The sequence below is a fragment of the Mesocricetus auratus genome, unplaced genomic scaffold (assembly GCF_017639785.1).
Source record: "Mesocricetus auratus isolate SY011 unplaced genomic scaffold, BCM_Maur_2.0 Super-Scaffold_6731, whole genome shotgun sequence".
NCBI classification, from domain to species: Eukaryota; Metazoa; Chordata; class Mammalia; order Rodentia; family Cricetidae; genus Mesocricetus; species Mesocricetus auratus.
In genome coordinates, this window is record NW_024429185.1 from 16,777,713 (window position 1) to 16,796,891 (window position 19,179).

General features: G+C 35.4%; 1 pseudogene; it reads right to left on the bottom strand.

Moving 5' to 3' along the window:
* Positions 1 to 1,607: 1,607 nt before the first annotated feature.
* LOC101844466 lies at positions 1,608 to 16,441 on the bottom strand (annotated as a pseudogene).
* Positions 16,442 to 19,179: the final 2,738 nt, after the last annotated feature.

The following is a 19,179-nucleotide window of genomic DNA, read 5'->3' on the forward strand; positions in this document are numbered from 1 at the left end:
GTATTAGCATATCTAAATCTTCTATTTGCTCTAATAGTGTAGACATTTTCCCCCACTACTTTTTACAAGCAGTACTTAACATCTGCTTTCTCTCCTAGTTATATATTGAGTAAATCCACTGGAAAGAATACTTTTGTTATTAGCCAATAATATATTCTCCTCCTTTGCCTTTGAAAAAGTTATCCATTTTCATTTATTGTCACAAATGAAATTATTTTAAAAAGCATAGAAAATGCACAAGCTTTATGTATTTTCTCCCTAGCTGAATTAATAATATAGTGTGTGGAAACAGAGCCAAATTTCAGCCAGATGATAATAACGTTTCCATGTCTACTAGTTTGGAAATAGTTTGGCTAATGAGAATATAGAAATGCACTTACCCAAATATAAACCTTACTTAAAAATAGCTAACTGTGTTAGATGTCTGAAATATTTTGGAGACACATTTCTTTCTCTCTCTCTCTTTCTTATAGATTCCAAGATTCCTCATGCTTAACAAGCAGGCTGCAAAATGTGAAGTTTAAAAGAATTCAACACACACACACACACACACACACACACACACACACACACACTGAAGAAACTATTAATGACAAAACTATAAAGATATGGGAGAAAGTATGCTAGCTACTTTGATGTAATTACATATAATGATGTTTTGATTAGATTCCAACTTTGCCTTATTTCTTGCTTGTTGTTGTAACTAATTTCATTGTTATTGATTTTCAGATTTCAAATTGTATTTTTCAAGGAACCTACTTAATTTTCAGTCTCCAAGATTGTTTAACATGGTATTCATATTTGCTTTTTGCTAAATATTTGTTTCTCTGTATCTGCAGCAATGTATTCATCCTCAGTTCTGTTACTAACTAATCATATAACATCACCACCTCTCTCTTTCTCTTTTGTATATCTTTGTCACCTTCTCCATCTCATTCTAAATTTCTCAGTTTTATCAAACTAATGATTACTCTTCGTATTCTTGTCAGCTACATTAAGCTACATTACTTCTTTGCTGTATTTAACTCAGTTTAATTTGACAATCTAAGGAAAAACCTATTGCAGTATTTTCTTGTTTTCCAAATACATGCTTGTAAGGCATCAGATTCTCTGAAGGTAGAGTTATGGAAAATTGGAAACTGCCTGACAAGTGTATTTAGAATCAAACTCAGATCCTCTGCAAGAGTAGTATATGCTTTTAACATCTGAGACATCTCTTCAGTTCATGTGTCTTTTAGAATATTTTCATTAATTCTTTGAGAATGCAATTCATTATATTTTTATTACATTCTCATACAACATTACTTTTAAGTCCACCTTTAATTTCACACCCACTTGTTTTTGTCTCATTAAAAAAACCATAAAGTCTAATTAGTTCTTCCTAAACACTCTTGTAGGAATGGCTTATTTGACCTATCAGAAACCACAAACTAAAAACCAGCCAACCAAACAGCAATGAAAACTAACACTCTCTCCTATATCTTCCAGTTACCAATAACTCCTCAGCTAGGGGTGGGACTTCAGTTTAATTATCCACTGGTATTTCATAAACTGTAACAATATCTGTAAGTTTATATATGTAAATGCTCTGTTGTGCCTGAAAAGTATTATTTCTTATAGCCATTCACCAACTCTTCTCCTGTAATGATTTCTAAGCTTAAGAAGAAGAAGAGATGTGATATAGATATCCAATTTAGTGTTGAGAAACTCACTTTGGCCAGTGGTGGCTCTCTGTGTTAATAGCCCTCTGCTACAAAAAGAAGTTTCTCTGATAAGGTTTGAGAAATGCACTAATCTGTGTTTATAATGATAAATGGTTAGGAGTGGGTTTAATTCTATGTCCATGTAGCAGAGTAATAGTAGCGGGGTCTCTTCAAAAGCTTATCACCAGTCAACCACAGCTTCTTGGCTTCTTGGTGACAGATATGAATTTCATCTTGGGAAACATGCCATAAATCCAATCAGAAAGTCATTGGCTGCTCCCAGGACATTTGTGCCAATACTGTATCAGTGGGCATATTTCACCATGCCAATCATTATTGTATCATTCTTATCTACCTGGAAAACACGTGTCTTCCTTTGTTTCTTGACAGCTGGCAGCTTTGAAGTACTGGCACTAGTCCCTCCCTTTTGTGTAATATCTGAGCAAGGTTAATGGAAGGACTGTGAACTCCCTTCTTTTACAACAGTGAGAAAGAAGTTCAGCTCATATGGTCCATAGCCTGCTTTGATGTCAAAGCCATCAACACAGCCTCACCCCTTAACTTCCAAAAAGATTAACTAATCTTGTGTCCTGATCTTTCAGACAGTTTTTAAACAGGCATAGAAAGTTACCATGTTCACTACAGAAAATGTTGTGTGAATATTAATTGTTTATGGCGCATATGTAGTGTTCTCATTAGCATGCAAATATTTGTGGTCCATGGCCAAAATTATTTCACTAGACAGTGAACAAGATATCTAAAAGTATCAGCATAGCTGATTTTTCTTCTCTTTGTCTTATCTTTACTTAACAATCACTTCTTATTGCCAAAAATAATCTTTATGCATGTTGCAAGCAGTTGGCCTATTTATTTTATTGTGTTGATTTATGGTATACTTGAGACATCATCTAATGCCTGTTTTAGAGATTAATCAACCAAAGGCAGAAGTTTCCATAACTGGAAATTGGGGTGAACTTTTAAAGATCTCTTTAAAGTGACTGTAACTCATGATTTGACCCAGGATGTTTTGTGTTCTCAAATTAAAACTTATGCCTATAACTGGAGACTGGCATATAGAAGACTGTGGATCGATCCATGTTTATCACCATGCACAAAACTTAAGTCCAACTGGATCAAAGACCTCAACATAAATCCAGCCGCACTGAACCTCTTAGAAGAAAAAGTGGGTGGTACCCTTGAACGAATTGGTACAGGAGACAGCTTCCTGAACATAACACCAGTAGCACAGACAGTGAGATCCACAATTAATAGATGGGACTTCCTGAAACTAAGAAGCTTCTGTAAGGCAAAGGACATAGTCAGCAAGACAAAAAGGCAACCCACAGAATGGGAAAAAATATTCAGTAACCCCACATCTGGCAGAGGGTTGATCTCCAAAATTTACAAAGAACACAAGAAGCAAGTCTCCAAATCACCAAAGGATCCAATTAAAAAGTGGGCTGCAGAACTAAATAGAGAATTTTCAATAGAGGAGTCTAAAATGGCTGAGAGGCACTTGAGAAAGTGCTCAACATCCTTAGCCATCCGGGAAATGCAAATCAATACAACTCTGAGATACCATCTCACTCTTGTCAGAATGGCTAAAATCAAAAACACCAAGGACACTTTATGCTGGAGAGGATATGGTAAAAGGTGAACACTCCTCCATTGCTGGTGGGAGTGCCAACTTGTTCAGCCACTTTGGAAATCAGTGTAGAGACTCCTCAGAAAAATGGGAATAAACCTACCACAAGACCCAGCAATTCCACTCTTAGTCATATATCCAAAAGATGCCCATTCATACAACAAGGATGTCTGTTCCACTATGTTCATAGCAGCATTATTTGTAATAGCCAGAACTTGGAAGCAACCTCGATGCCCCTCAACCGAAGAGTGGATAGAGAAAATGTGGTACATTTACACAATGGAGTACTACTCAGCAGAAAAAAAAATGGAATCCTGATATTTGCAGACAAATGGATGACACTAGAAGAAACCATCCTGAGTGAGATAACACAGTCACAAAAAGAGAAACACGGCATGTATTCTCTCATGTATGGATTTTAGACATAGATCTGGGCGTGCCAGCCTACAATCCCATGGCCAGAGAGTCAGGGAAACAGAACCTTCATTCAGTGGCTGATGGAGGCAGAGGCAGACTCCCACGGCTAAGCACTGAGCAGAACTCAAGAAAGCCAGTAACAGAGAGGGAGGACTGATGACCAAATGGATTAAGACTGGGCTGGTTTAACCCCCAGAAACAGCTGACCTGGCAAGGGTTAACTCTTGAATCCCAGGCTGATGTCTGGGAATCCAGCATGGGGCTGATCAAGACCCCCTGAATGGGGGTGTCAGTGAGGAGGCCTAGGCAATCTATGGGGCCTTTGGTAGTTGACCAGTATTTATTCCTGGCATACAAATGGACATTGGGTGCCCATCCCACAATGAGAGACGCACTCTCACCCTGGACAATTGGGGGAGGTTCTAGACCCTGTCCTGGGTGAAATGACAGACTATGGACACCCCCATGGAAGAACTCACCCTCCCTGGGGAAAGGAGAGAGTATTGGGTGGGTGGTGGGAGGGGGTGGGAGGAGAGGAGGGAAAGAGAGAGGGACGTGAGATTGACATGTGGAGAAACCTTGTTTCTAATTTGAATTTAAATTTAAAAATAAAAAAATTTAATAAAAAAACCTTATGCCTATATTATGGCACAGGATGATATCAAAGCTATGTGCAGACATACAATTTCCTCTATGACTCTTGATCATTTGTTTCAAACAGTCATTGCCCCATTATGCACAACATTTAGTAGACTTAACAGGCTTGGTTTTGCAGATGATCAATGCAGGAAAGATCCTAGCATGATTAAAAGTTCTGCCGAAGACATAAACACAACAGGTATGATTTTACATTTGTAATGTTTTCTTCAAAGGAGATACATACAATACTAATGTTATATTTCATGGTTTCTCTTTCTTCTTTTTTTCCTTGTTTTTATTACATTTCTAAGATAATCCTACATGGTACTATCATTTTTAGGCTTGTCTAATCCTGTTTGGTAATGTTTTCCGATTATACATCTCTATCAGAGCTATTGGCTTGCTTTGATAATGTTCATCAAGGAAGTGCTTTAGGGCACACAGATTCAAGTGTGTATTGTTAGTAAGGAACTCTGGTATTTTTTTTTTAGTAGATCAAGAATATTTCATGGATGACCTTGAACTTGTGATTCTCTTTCTTCTACACCACAAGTGCTTCAGTTAAAGCAGTTAAAGTGGCTGCTTTATTTGGTGCTGGGAATCAAACCCAAGGCCTTCTGAAAGAAAAGCAAGCATTTTACTAACTGATCTAGTCCCCAACTTGACCCATGGAAATGTTGAGTCCAGGGACGACTGGTTGTAGTCTCTCGATCTTTGTCTCACATATTTGAAAGTAAAGGAAGAACTTTCCCCACACTAGATCCTGAGTGGTCATGTGGGTGACAGCCAAGTATTATGTCTGAGTTCATGTTTGTCAGTGATGATCTGCTAGCATACAATAAAATGATTGTGTGACCCTACCTGGACAACTTCTGATCTTCTTCTCTTTCCTACATTATCTGTTCACTACTTCCTACAAGTAACAAGATCTCATCTGGTAGCAGGAATTAGGACCCATACTATTAACTGTTAGATTAAGAAATGTGATACTTGTTTTCCAAAAATGTTTTTCTTGTGCTCTGTTTCCACATATTTCTAGGAGACAGGCATTAATAATTAAATGCAACAAAGTTTGTATTAGGTCATCATTAAGCATGAGGATATAAATATCAGAGTAATGAAAATAAACATGGATTTAAAATATCAATAAGTGGACTGAGGAAATGACTCAGAGAGTGGAAGCACTTGAGTGTAATCCCAAGAACCTACAACTACAACTAAGCACTGAGCTGAACTCCTGAAATCCAGTTGTAGAGAGGGAGGAGTGATGAGCAAAGGAGTCAAAACAAAGCTGGGGAAACCCACAGAAACAGCTGACCTTAACAAGGGGGAGCTCATGGACACCAAGACTGATATCTAGGGAATCAGCACAGGACAGAAGCAGGCACCATAAATGTGGGTGTCAGTTAGGAGGCCTGGGAAGTCTATGGGGCTTCAGGCAGTGGAACAGTACTTATCCCTAGTGCAGGAATGGACTTTGGGAGTCCATTCCCCATAGAGGGATACTCTCTTAGCCTAGACACATGGGGGAGGGCCTAGGCCCTGCCCCAAATGATGTGACAGACTTTGATGACCCTCCATGGGAGGCCTCACCCTCCCTGGGGAGCAGAAGAGGGATAGGATGGGGGTTCTGTGGGGGTCATGGGAGGATGGGAGAGAGAAGTAACTGGGATTGATATGTAAAATAAGATTGTTTCTAATTTAAGTTTAAAAATCCATGCATAGATGGAATGAGATAATTGACTACACACATTTGATCTTTCACCTTCAAACATATGTAAAACATTCATACCTTCTAGACACATTATTCACACACTAATAATAAACATGGATTTTAAAATGCATATCAAAGAGTGGAAAGCAGTGGTTTGATAGATCTCAAGCTACCACTCTGTCTCTATCTCCACTCTGTCCTTGTTCCCTGACTTCACTTTTGGATACTCTTTATCCTTGCCATATGCAATATAAGGGATCATGGAATCACTCCTTTTTCTATTTTTATTTTTATGTCCTTAGTTTGAGGAAAAGTTATCCTTGCATTACAAATATGTTACACAGTTCTCATGTACCCTTCTTTCCTATTTCCCCATATGGACTTTTATTTAATAATCACATTGTATTTTACAATTTTTAAATATTCCCTTGGGCAGACTCTAATTCAGTTCTCCTCTACTTGAGTTTTAAATTACAAATTTTGGAATATAAGGCTAGGCATTAAAAAGAAAAAAAACAAAAAAACTACAATAGTGACTTCTTTTATAATATCACCAGTTAACTCAGGCACACTTGTTGGGGACAATGAGACAATTTTACAACTGATGACTCTTTGTTCCCAAATCATCCTTAATTCTCTGAAATTCTATAAATTACATACAGGTTTTATATGCCTGCCATAATCAACTTGCTGAACCACAGCTCTGCTTCTAACAATATCTTAATTCCTATCCATATCTTTCCTTCATAACTTTCCTCTTGGTGTTATAAGGGAACACTGTAGTTAGGAATAGTTAAGGAAATCACCATTCTTGTAGTTTCATATGCTCATATGACAGAACCATCATGAACACATTATTCATTGCTTTTCTCAACCATTTGAGTCGCCATGCTTTGCAAAGGAAGAAGAAAGATATGCACGTAAAAGTGTTATATAAAATCATATCAAAGTATCATTCTCATTAATCATCACAATGTCATCATTAAGACACAGTGAATTAACCCCAATATGTAATAAAAGGCTTTCTGTTGGTGATGATGAATGATTGTCTTTCATTATTTGAATACATTTTAAGGTCACCCTGGAATACGAAGTCTTGCCTTTCCATATTTTTTCCAATCTTTCTGCTTTATAATGTTTCCTTAGTCTATGCCACAAAATTTGAAGACTTTGTCCAGAAGTTTTCCTAGTATCTAAATCATCATTAACATTATATTAATTATTATCAGATTTTGGGGAAATCATATTATAAAATATGAAACACTGCAGTTCTAGCTTATGTTAATTCTGATTAAAGCATTCTGTGAAGTAAATTATATGCGAAGTTTATTTTTCGGTTAACTAAAAACTTCAAGTTACAATTCCAAAAACAATAACAATAAACATTCATACTTTTCACTAAAATATTTGAATTTTATAGAAAGTACTGACCACTGACAAAAAAGAAACTTAGTACTGATGTTGATTTTGCTCTATGTTTATTTTATGCTAAGGCAAGCATTATTTACAAAATAAATGAAAATCTTTTCTTTTCTTAACCTAAGGGCACCAATACAAATTGGGAAATTTGTGATGATGAAGCTACCTTATTTTAATTACTAGGGTTAATTTCTCAGCATGCTCAAACAATTTTAACTATTTTCTGCCTCCCTTCACAGCCATTCTACATTTTCCAGCTATCATTTTCCCTTTGATTTACAGTCAATAGTGCAGAACCTTCCAGCAATGCTTATTCAAGTGTGTTTCACATTAGCGATCTTAGCCTGCTGGAAATCCAATTACATATTCTTACATTTATCTCTGCTCTGTAATGGGGAGAGTTTGCATTAGCCACATGCCAACAGTGGCATACTTCAAGTTCAAGAGCAAACACAGCTGAGATTGCTCTAAACAATATGGTGTTTGATATTATTCTTAGTACAAAACAACCAGATAAAATAATACAAATTATCATGATATTCATGGTATATTAAATCATAATATGTACACAGGACTCTATTAAAAGTCAAATACTGAGGGTTGGAGAGAGATGGCATAGTACTTACAAACACTGACGGTTCTTCTAAAGGACCCATGTTCAATTTTCAGAACACACATGGCAGCTCAAAACTGTCTGCAACTCAAGTTTCAGGGTTCTGACACTGACACATAAACATACATGCAGATGAAACACCAATATATATAAAATAAAAATACATAAAATTATTTTTTAAAGTAAAATACCATTCATCATTTGGTGAAGAAGATGTTTATAGACTTAGGTAAATCTATCTTAGGTAAAGGATATACAGATTTTTTTTCAAGACAGGTTTTCTCTGTGTCCTGGAACTCACTCTGTAGGTCAGACTGGCCTTGAACTCACAGACATGCACCTGCCTCTACAAGTGCTGTATTTAAAGGTGTGTACCACCACCACCTGGGTGATACGCATATGTAAATCATGACTACTAATGAAAATCTGTTGCCTTGCATGCTAATGAAAACATCTTAATGTAAAAATGGCATGGGAATTGTTATGTAAAAGGTACTCAGAGATAAAGAAAGTAAATGGGTTGAAGATAAATGAATCTTGAATGCCCTCAAACTCTCAATACCATCCCAGCCTTGGAATGTTGGATTTCCAAGTGTTTGCACTATGGTTGCTGTATTTATCTGTGGTGATAAATTTTTCCAAAAAAAAATGTCTTGATAGCCAAGAAACTGAACTTTTGCTAAATCTAACTCTAGTGATAATCCTTACCCAAACCTCAATCTACTGTATGCTCAGCCTGTTTAACTTGCCTTTGAGAGAACACTGTAACAAACTTTACTTGCCTTGAATTTCTTAAATTTCCCATGCAATCAGCTTTTAAAACCTAAGCCAAATGCATATATTTAATCTTACGTATTTGTATATGAGTGCGTTTTGGAAATCATTTGCTGAAAAGAACCAACAGGTGAAAGCAACCTTAAACAACAGACACCACATAAATGTTGGAAGCGGCCTGTGGATGCAGGTTGACAATATCTGACATTTTGAATACTGTTTTGCAAGCCAGTAAACTAACTTTTCCTTCGTAAGATTCCAATATTTCTATTTATTCTTCATTTTTTCCCACACAATGTTTCTGTACTCTTCAATAAATACAGAGCAAATCCCTTTTTAAGAACTGGCAAGACAGATCACACACACACACACACACACACACACGAACACACTAGTCACACATAGAAGCACAGCACAACACAGGCAGTAGGATGCAGAAATAGACATGCACAAAAGACATATTCCAGACAGGCCTAAAAGCTATAAATTCCAGTCAGACAAAAGACTTAGGCGATGGGAGTTTAAATCTTGACTCTCTCTTGGTCAAATGAACCCAAGTGGAAGTAACTTTTTATCTTTTTCTTAATGAAACGTCAACACTTTTTTACCAAATAAGGAAAATCACTGCAATGCAGCATAGAGAAAATTTGAGGACATGATACTAAACTAAATAGGACAATCACATAGGACAAACACTGAAATATTCTAGTCATCCATGTAAAGTAGTAAAACCCACAGAAGCAAATAGAATAGTGATCATGACAGATCAGTGAAGAGGAGGAAATAAAGACTGCTAGTTAATGTTTATGGAATTCCAACTATGCAAAATAGGCAAGTTACATAGACATGCAGTAACAATTTACCCTTAGCTAACAATTCTGTATAGAGCTTTAAAAGTCCAGGAGGGCTTATATTACATATTGTGTGTCTTTGTTTTGTAGATAGAGAATACTCTTAAAACTAAAGTGATTTAATCATAGCATTCTTAATTATCACTTATGCAAACATTTATATCCATATCATTTTCAAATCCTAACTTGCAGGGACCTCTATATTCCTAAAGATTAGAAATAAGGCTAGGTACATTTTTGCAGTTCATTTCTTTTCAGTAACTGTATAAGACTGCTAAGAAATAGAATAGTCTTTCAAGCTTTAATAACCTCCCAAGTAATGTTAAATTGGTTGCTATTAAACTGGGAACTGTGTAATCAAAAGAGAATGGAATTCTTCCCTGTGTGGAATACAAAATAGCTCTCCAGGTGGAAGAGAACTAGAGTTACATAACCTTGAAAGTTCATTACGGAGAACAAGCTCCTTCCCCCTCTTCCTCCCCCTTCCTCCTCCTCTTCTTCCTCTGCATCTCCATTCTCCTCCACCTTCCCTTTCTCTTTCCTTCAGCAGTAAAACAATTTCCCTAATATTGGAAATGTTAATTCTCAAACAAGTACATGATTTGATTACACCTCTCAAATTAAGGAAATTCAACAAAGTAAAAGGAACTGTCTGTAAATAACTTTCTTATGGTCAGAAAAACAAGATGGCAGCTGTTACTTACAGTAGCCTAAAATATAGTTCATAGGAAGTAAATTCCATTGCTATAATGTTTTCCAAAGAAAGCATTGCATGTGTAATTTAAGCATTGTATTATTTCTATTTGCCTTGTGCATATTTAAGGTATTGACATGTTTCTAGAACAAACTAAAATTTTATATTATGCATTTTTCATAGTTTCTGTCTACTACAATATTTTTGTTTGTTTCAAGACAATCATATAATGAAACATAAATTGGCTTTAAATTTATAAACCTCAGAGTAATTCTTTTGCTTCTTCACCCTGAGTACTAGGGTTATAGTTTTGGGATATAATACCAGACGAGTTTTGAAATGTCAGGCCTTTTATGTGTGATTAGATTATTTATTATATATATAAATAACTCAAAATTACTATTGACAGAAGAATGTATGTAAGAATTAATAGATTTGTATATTGCAAATAGAGTTGTATAATATTAAGAGATAATTTGCTATATATTCATATGAACTATATAGTTCAAAACTTCTACACTTAACAATAATGCATTTAAATAAAAACTTTAAATTCTAAAGTATTATAATTCAACCTAAAAGGCAAAACTTAGAAAAGCTGGGGTGGTGGGACTTTTAGTTTATAAGAAAAAGGTTCCTATATGTTGGAAGCACAAAAATTCTAAAAGTGAAGTAATTTTCATTCGTTACATTTGTAACTTTCTATACTTTTTTTATTCTTATGTACCAAATTAGTATTTTCACTACTGGCTCCTCTTGAGAACATATCTCAAGTTGAAAGCAATTTCCAAGAATGTTAAAAATACAAGAGCCTCAGTGATGTTGTTATACTGAGTATAAATAATTTAAGTGAAGGCTGCTCACAGTAAATTTGTGTTTGAAAGAGGTCACTTTGCCATAAGATAGATTTTAAGGATACTAACAGAGACAGAAACATACACTCTCAAAGCAACCACAATGGAAGATTTATTACACCACCTTTTATTATTTGTTAGATTATATTTTCTAGATACTTTGAATTTCTACTCATGACAGCAAAAGATATTTAGATATCTTAAGACCACTTACAAACTAACTTGAATGCTGTTTTACTACCAAATTTTAGGAAATAATCTAGATGAATGTTATCAGGATTGAATATGTTTTAAAGACTTGCAGAAAATGAGACAATCGGAAATGATTTTGATTTTATTGATGTGTTTTATAGATTACAGTATTGTTATAATCTCTATTCATATATTAGATTATTAATATTCTTAAAGTTCTCTTATCCTTTTATAATATAAGATGACCCATTGTTCCATGATTTTCACAATTGACTTCTCTTAGAAACACATTTAAAGTCAAAGGCGATTTCCAATAAATTGTTAAAAATATAAGAACTTCAGTACTATTTTGATAGGAAATTTAAAAGAGGTAGAGAAAGATTACAAAATGCATTTAGAAATAACAATCTCATAAAAGCCACAGGCAAATAACATTTATAATGTATTGTTCTCATATATCATTAAAATTATAGCTGTGTATCTTTTTAAAGCACAACTGAAGATTTATTTATTTCAGGGTACTATAGTTGTTGTGGGAGAAAGGAAAGCCTAATGAAATTAATGGCTAGAATATGTTTCCTTCAAAACTAACAATGTAAAATTTTACGTCATTTTGTTACAAAATTCTGTCTTAAGGTACAAAATAGTACATCATGTTTCTACTTAATATTATTCAGTGTTGTCAGTTAATAAAATACATAGCCACAGTATTAATATTATAAATAAAAGTGATTTTTCAGAAATTTTGGTGCCATACAATTAAGGATGATTAGAGAAATGGTTATTAAGTTTTTTTAAGGCACTAAAAGTGATGGTAGAATCCCAGGATACAGGATGAGGCAGGTGGTTGGGTATTTCAGTGTCAGTCATCCTTGGCTACACAAGGTACTGGAGACCATCAAGGCTCCATCAAAAAAAATGTCTTCCACATTTAGAGTTAGTGTCACAATTATCACGGCCTACTATGAAATGGCTACATATAGTCCTTGTTGAAAATACATAGAAAAATTTGCCATCATATATATGAGATATTTTTACTATTCTTTGGGGTTCTCTGTTGATTTTTCATGATATTTGATTATTTTCATGTCATTCTAAGTAATAAAAGCTGGAAGATAATATCTTAGGATGCATATTGACATTTGTCTTTTATTTTTCAAAATGATGGTTTAAACCGAAAATACTAGCACTTAGTCAGGAAAGAAAATGACTGAAACTATGCGATTTATGATTTAATGCCTTTATAAGTTGATAATCAAAAGTTGTGGGAGGCCATTGTTTCAGACTGGCCTCTTACAGTAGGCACCAATAGACCAGAGCCTTCAGATGTATTATATTTGTTAATAAAGATGAAATTTAAAAAGGAAAAAAATAAGTTTCCAATCAAAAAAATTGTAGCACGATAAATGAAAGACCCAGAGACTAATATTGGGGTTCAGGTTTCAAGCTGAAGAACAGAAAAGCAAAGCAGCCAGTCACCAGCTCTTAACTCTACCTCAGCTCAGAACAAAAGGGCGATCGTCAATCTGCTCCTAAATTCACTGCTCTTCAGATTCACTCAAACTGCTATGCTCTCCACAAGGTGGCTAGAGACTAATCTTGAGACTGACTACTGAAGACCCTGCTCCTATCTTTTATATCTCTCTAGTGCTGGCATTAAAAGTGTGTGATTCCAGGTGCCAAGATCACCTTTGAGTGAGCTGTTTCTTTTAGGACTGGATCAATTTCATGTAGTCAGTGTGGCCTTGAACTCACAGATATCCACCTACCTCTTAATCCTGAGTCCTGGTATTAAAGGTGTGTACCACCATTGCCTGATCTCTGTAGCTTGAGGCTTTTTTGAATCCCCAGGCAAGCTTTAATAAATCATAAATAATATATCACCACAAAAATGTGATTCTTGTGTAGCAGAGTTAGCAGAGTAAGGAATTTATAATTCTTTAACATTGACAAATCAGCAAGAAGAGAAGGAGGGTAGGAAGTCATCATTTTTCCCACTGTGCTTTTTGTGCCCACCTAACCAATCCAAAATTTTTTTGACTTTGCTTAATAGTAGAAAGCTCATTGCTGCTCATAGGCAAATTCCAAAGTTTTGATTTACATACAAAACACACTCAGCAATAAAGTCATTAAAAACTTAAAAAATGATGACTGCAGAACATGAAACAAACTTTAAGGACTTCTGATTGTGGGGTCTGTGTGCCTACATAGGTCTCATAATCAATCAACCTAATCAATAGTGTAGACAGAGTTACCCTGGTTAAATCATGACTCCACAGTCTAGAATTTCTCTGCAATGGAATACATAAACTGTTCATGTATGCCCCTGAACTCAAATGACATCCATGATGATAATGTCTACATATTAGTGTCACTTAAAATTTTACCCTATTACATTTACAAATGCTGTGATCATTTACAAAGAAACATTTTTATAGGGGCTGGAGTGGTGGCTCAGATATTAAGAGCATTAGCTGCTCTTCCAGAGGTTGTGAGTTCAATTCACCCCATAGTGGCTCACAATCATCTATAATAAGATCTGGTGCCCTCTTCAGGCCTATAGGTAGAAAACTATATGCATAATAAATAAATGTTTTTAATTTTTTTAAAAGAAACATTTTTATAAAGACACACATTCATTTTCTTCGATTAATAAAATGAGAATGGCACTAATGAGTGACACATCGAGTAAACTGTTAACTTAAAAATCACTAAACTTGGGGATGGGGAGAAAACTCAGTCCACAAAATGTCCTCTGCAAAGGCATAAAGAGCTGAGTTTGAATCCCCAAGCCCACATAAAACTGACTACAGTAGTATATGCCTGTTATTCCACTGCTGGGGAAGCCAAGACAGGCAGATCCCTGGAGCTCCCGGGCCTCTCAGTGCAGCCCGACTTATAAGCTTTGCACATTCAGTGAGATACCCTTTCTTAATAAGAGTGACTGAAGAAAGAAACCACATGTCAATTTCTGCCCTCTACAGACATACCCACACCCACATCTATACCCACTTCCCATATGCACACACCCACAACTACAAGTACATATCAAAACACAATAAATTATTAAAGGATAGATAATCTAAAAAACGTGAAATAGACACTTTACAATGTAATGTATGTGCCAATTTGTAAATGAAAACAGGAAGCCAAGCTGAAAGTAATTAACATTCCTTTTTTTTCCCTGTTGTGGCAAAAATACAGGGTGATGAAAAGGATGGTACCAGGCAAAGTTGAAAAGACTTAATCATGGTGGATACTTTTTCTGATGTGTTCTTGGATTCGATTTGCTAGTATCTCATTGAGCATTTTTGCATCAATATTCCTGAGGGATATTGGTCTGTAGTTCTCTTTCTTAGTTGTGTCTTCGTGTGGCTTGTGTACCAAAGTTATGGTAACCTCGTAAAAAGATTTTGGCAACGAACCTTCTGTTTCTATTTTGTAGAACATTTGAGGAGTATTGGAATTAGCTCTTCTTCGAATTTCTGGAAGAATTCTGCACTGAAGCTATCTGTGCCTGAGCTATTTTTAGTTAGGACACTTAGATGACTGCTTCTACTTTATTAGGGGTCTATTTATTAGGGGTATAGGCCTGTTTAAATTGATTATCTGTTCTTGATTCAATTTTGGTAAGTGATATCTATCCAAAAACTTGTTCATTTCCTTTAAATTTTTGAATTTTGTGGAGTACAGGTTTTCAAAGTATGACCTGATGATTATCTGATTTCCTCAGTGTCCCTTGTTATATCCCCCTTTTCATTCCTGATTTTGTTAATATGCATGTTCTCTCTTTGCCTTTTGGTTAGTTTGGATAAAAGTTTGTCTATCTTGTTGATTTTCTCGAAGAACCAACTCTTTGTTACATTGGTTCTTTGTTTTGTTTTCTTTGTTTTCACTTTATTGATTTCAGCCGTCAATTTGATTTTTTCCTCTGGGGAGAGTTTGCTTCATTTTGTTCTAGAGCTTTCAGTAATGCTGTTAAGTCTCTAGTGTGACTATTCTCCAGTTTCTTCATATGAGCACTTAGTGCTATAAACTTTCTGCTTAGTACTGCTTTCAAAGTGTCCCATAGGTTTGTGTATGTTGTGTCTTCATTCTCATTGAATTCTAGGAAGTTTTTAATTTATTTCTTCCTTGACCCAGGAATGGTGCAATTGCATGTTTTTCAATTTCCATGATTTTGTAGGGTTTCTGCAATTTGTGCTGTTGTTGAATTCTAACTTTAAAGCATGGTGGTCTGACAAGATACAGAGGTTATTCCAATTTTTTTGTACCTGTTGAGGTTTGCTATGTCATCTTCCTCCATTAGGTAACGCATGTAGTCTGTGACATTCTGTCCCATGATGTGCTTCCAATGCTCTTCTGCCTTGAACTCCTTGCTTTCAGAATCATAGCTAGGGAATTGTTTGGTACTATGTGGAATAGATGAGCCTCCATCCACAGAGCCCTTCAGGGCCCCCAAAATTTCATTCCCAGTTTAATTCCGGCAAGACCTGCATCCAAATAGCTAGTGAAGGCTCCAGGCTGACCATCAATGCTCTCCACATTGTATTCATCTCCAGTCATCTCCACTTGGCCCTCATAGATCTGGTCCATACCAAACCTGTTGAGAAGCCTGTGAGCCAGTAGTAGGCCAGTGCAATAGGCTTCAGCATAACTTGTCAGGCCAAGTTTCACACCGTAATTTGGCAGTTCGTGTGCATATGCTGTGCAGACTATCATGTAGGGTATACTCAATCTGGAAGATGATTTTTTTTTAGTTACACAAACTATCATCCTGTATTTAAGTGTGTTGCGCTTAGTTTTGTCCTGGATCACCAATTGTTTTTGAGCTTAGTAGTCGGTTTTACCCTCTTCCCGTCTTCTAAATCTCACCTGGTACCTCTTAAAGTAGGCCTTATTCTTGACAATTTTCAGGAACCCCATCCTGCATAACAGACACCAGCAACACGGCTCCACACAGCTAAAATAATATTCTTAAAATAAAAAATATGTACATTGATTGTGTAAAAGTTAATAGAGTAATAGTACTGACTATGCAGGTCATGAATATAGGATTCTGTATTCCTTACTCTCATCTGTACTCTATCTTAGCATTAGGTTGTAATTTTATGTGTTCTGGCATGGGCATTGTATTTATTGCTGTGTTTTTACGTTATACTTATACATTTTCTCTAAATAGTAAATCTTACTTATTAAAATTCACTTCTTGTTACACAATGCTTGAACAGAATAGTTATAAAGACTTCAGTTCGAATCCTCAAAGTTAACAACATATTCAATAGACAATCTTAAAACTGAGTGAAAAGAATCAATTAGAAATCCGTCAGACCATTGACAGTAAGGTTAATTTTAGAGTTTCCATCGTATTTCTGAATCTCCTTTATAGTGTTGAATCTGCAAATGTTAGAGGTCAAGCTATGACCACTTCTATTATTCCCATTATCAGAGCCAAAATAGGAGGAATAAAGATTGTAAATTTTGGCTTCTCTATTATACAGGAGAGCTCTTGATTGGTCTGTCTCTCTAAGCTTTTGGAATGAATGTATAATAAATGCCAAATTACTTTAATGTGCACATCATCCTATTATAGAAACTGAAACACTGTGTGAAGTGCTTTCTCTATTTCCATTTCTGTAGAACTGTACTAGTTTGAACTCAAACCATAAATCCACTGCCGTGTTTGCTTCACTCCATCTTTGTTAATACCTGCTACTTCAAAAAATTTACATGGAATATTATGTTCCAGTCTGTCTTTATAGTAATAATTCATTTTTATAAAGTGTAGATATTTGAAAAACTTCTCTCCCTTTGAATTGACTTGTTATCATGTTTAGCTATTAGATTTATTCTTTCTCATATAAATTAGAAATTATCCATTTTCCTCTCTGCATTTGCTTGCATGATTTTTATCATTGAACTTTTTGTTGTTGTTCGTGTATCCTACTCCAATTTTTATTTGGCTTAACTTTTTTATGCATTATTGTGCACACATAGAGAAATGATTTTGTGACTGCATTTCAAACAAAAAATTTGGAGCAAGGTCACAAAATTTCTCATTACAGAGAAACAAGAGGAATGAGCTAACAGGCTCCTAGGCCATTCTGACCCAGTGTAGCAGGTTTCTGTACTATGTAGTGTCAAAAAACAGTAAACAGTCTCAGAGAGAGCCTCTCCTTCCTGTTATTCGTATGTGTAATGTAACTCATAGGTGACTGGCCTAATCCATGTTCTGTGTTGCTCTTGTCAGCTAATGCAACCTGAATAACAGACTTGATCTAACCAGTTTTTTCTTTTTTATCCATATCAATAAAAGTACAACCTCTTTATATGTCATTTGGGGAATCATCAATTCTAGATGGCTAGAATGCATCCCTATGCCTACTTGACCTCCCTCCCATCCCCTGTGATCATCCAGACACTGTCTTACATGTTCTGTCTACATTATCAAGTTAGAATGATTTCACTATTTTCTAGAAGCAGTTATGACCAGTCTTTTGAGATACAAGACTTAGGTGAGAACTGATATTGGTTTCCTTATAAATTAAGTTACCAAGAAGTAAATCTAAGATTGCCATTTGGAAAGGGGAAATAGTGTTTCACAGTATGTAGCAACTATCTGTTGCTAATGATTCTCTAGAGTAATCCTGTGCCATAATGCTTTAAAATAACAGAAACAGTAAAAATGAGTGGTTGCCAAAGATAAAAACAAAGAAAGGAGTACTGTGAGGCAGATCTGGAATAGCACAGGGAAAATTTAACCATTGCAAGCGGCAACATACAATAACAACAGCATTAAATATTTAGGTTGTAAATTCCAGAAGTTTAAGTATCCATGAACTTATATCTATTTACTTTGCACCTTATTAAATTAGTTTTCCTTATGCAGTTTTCCTCTCAAATACATCATTACTATTGATTCTTATTTTTGATATGAAAATATGCATGGAACTATAAGAGATGAAAGCTTAAATCACCTTTGCTTTGTGAAGAAAACCTCAGAAGATAGCTCATGTTGAAAAGTCCTTAACGAGACTCATAACTTTACCTCAAAATTATTATTTACTGTTAGTAATTTAAAGACAAAGATGTTTATGTATTAATTAATAACTTAATTATTGGGTTAAACAAAACTGAATCTGTAGGTTTTCCAAGAGCCTAACAGAGTTATCACTATGTCCCAGATGAGGATGATCATCATTTATTCTATAAATTTTAATATTTATTGCATCTCAGGAACATCTACAGCATTATTAAATTTTGAAAAATTTCAAGCTTTAGTCTTGTCATCTACTTTCAAAATATTAAATACTACTGTGTCTCTCTTGTTTGATGGGGGATGTCTTTCTGTATATATATTAAAACCTTTCTTTTTATGTAGAAGGAAAAGAGGAGACTAAAGGGATGCCTTTCTGTATATGTGTTTCTGTTTTTTTGGTTTATGAATAAAACACTGGCCAATAGAGACAGGAAGATAGGCAGGACTAGGAGAGGAGGAGGATTCTGGCAAAAGAGGCACCTTGAGGAGATGCCATGTAGAGACCAGGAAGATGGGATGGACCAGATGTTCTCTGGTAAGATAAGGCCATGTAGAAATACATAGATTAATAGTAATGGGTTAATAATTAAGACAGAGATAGCCAATAAGAAGTCCTAGATATCGG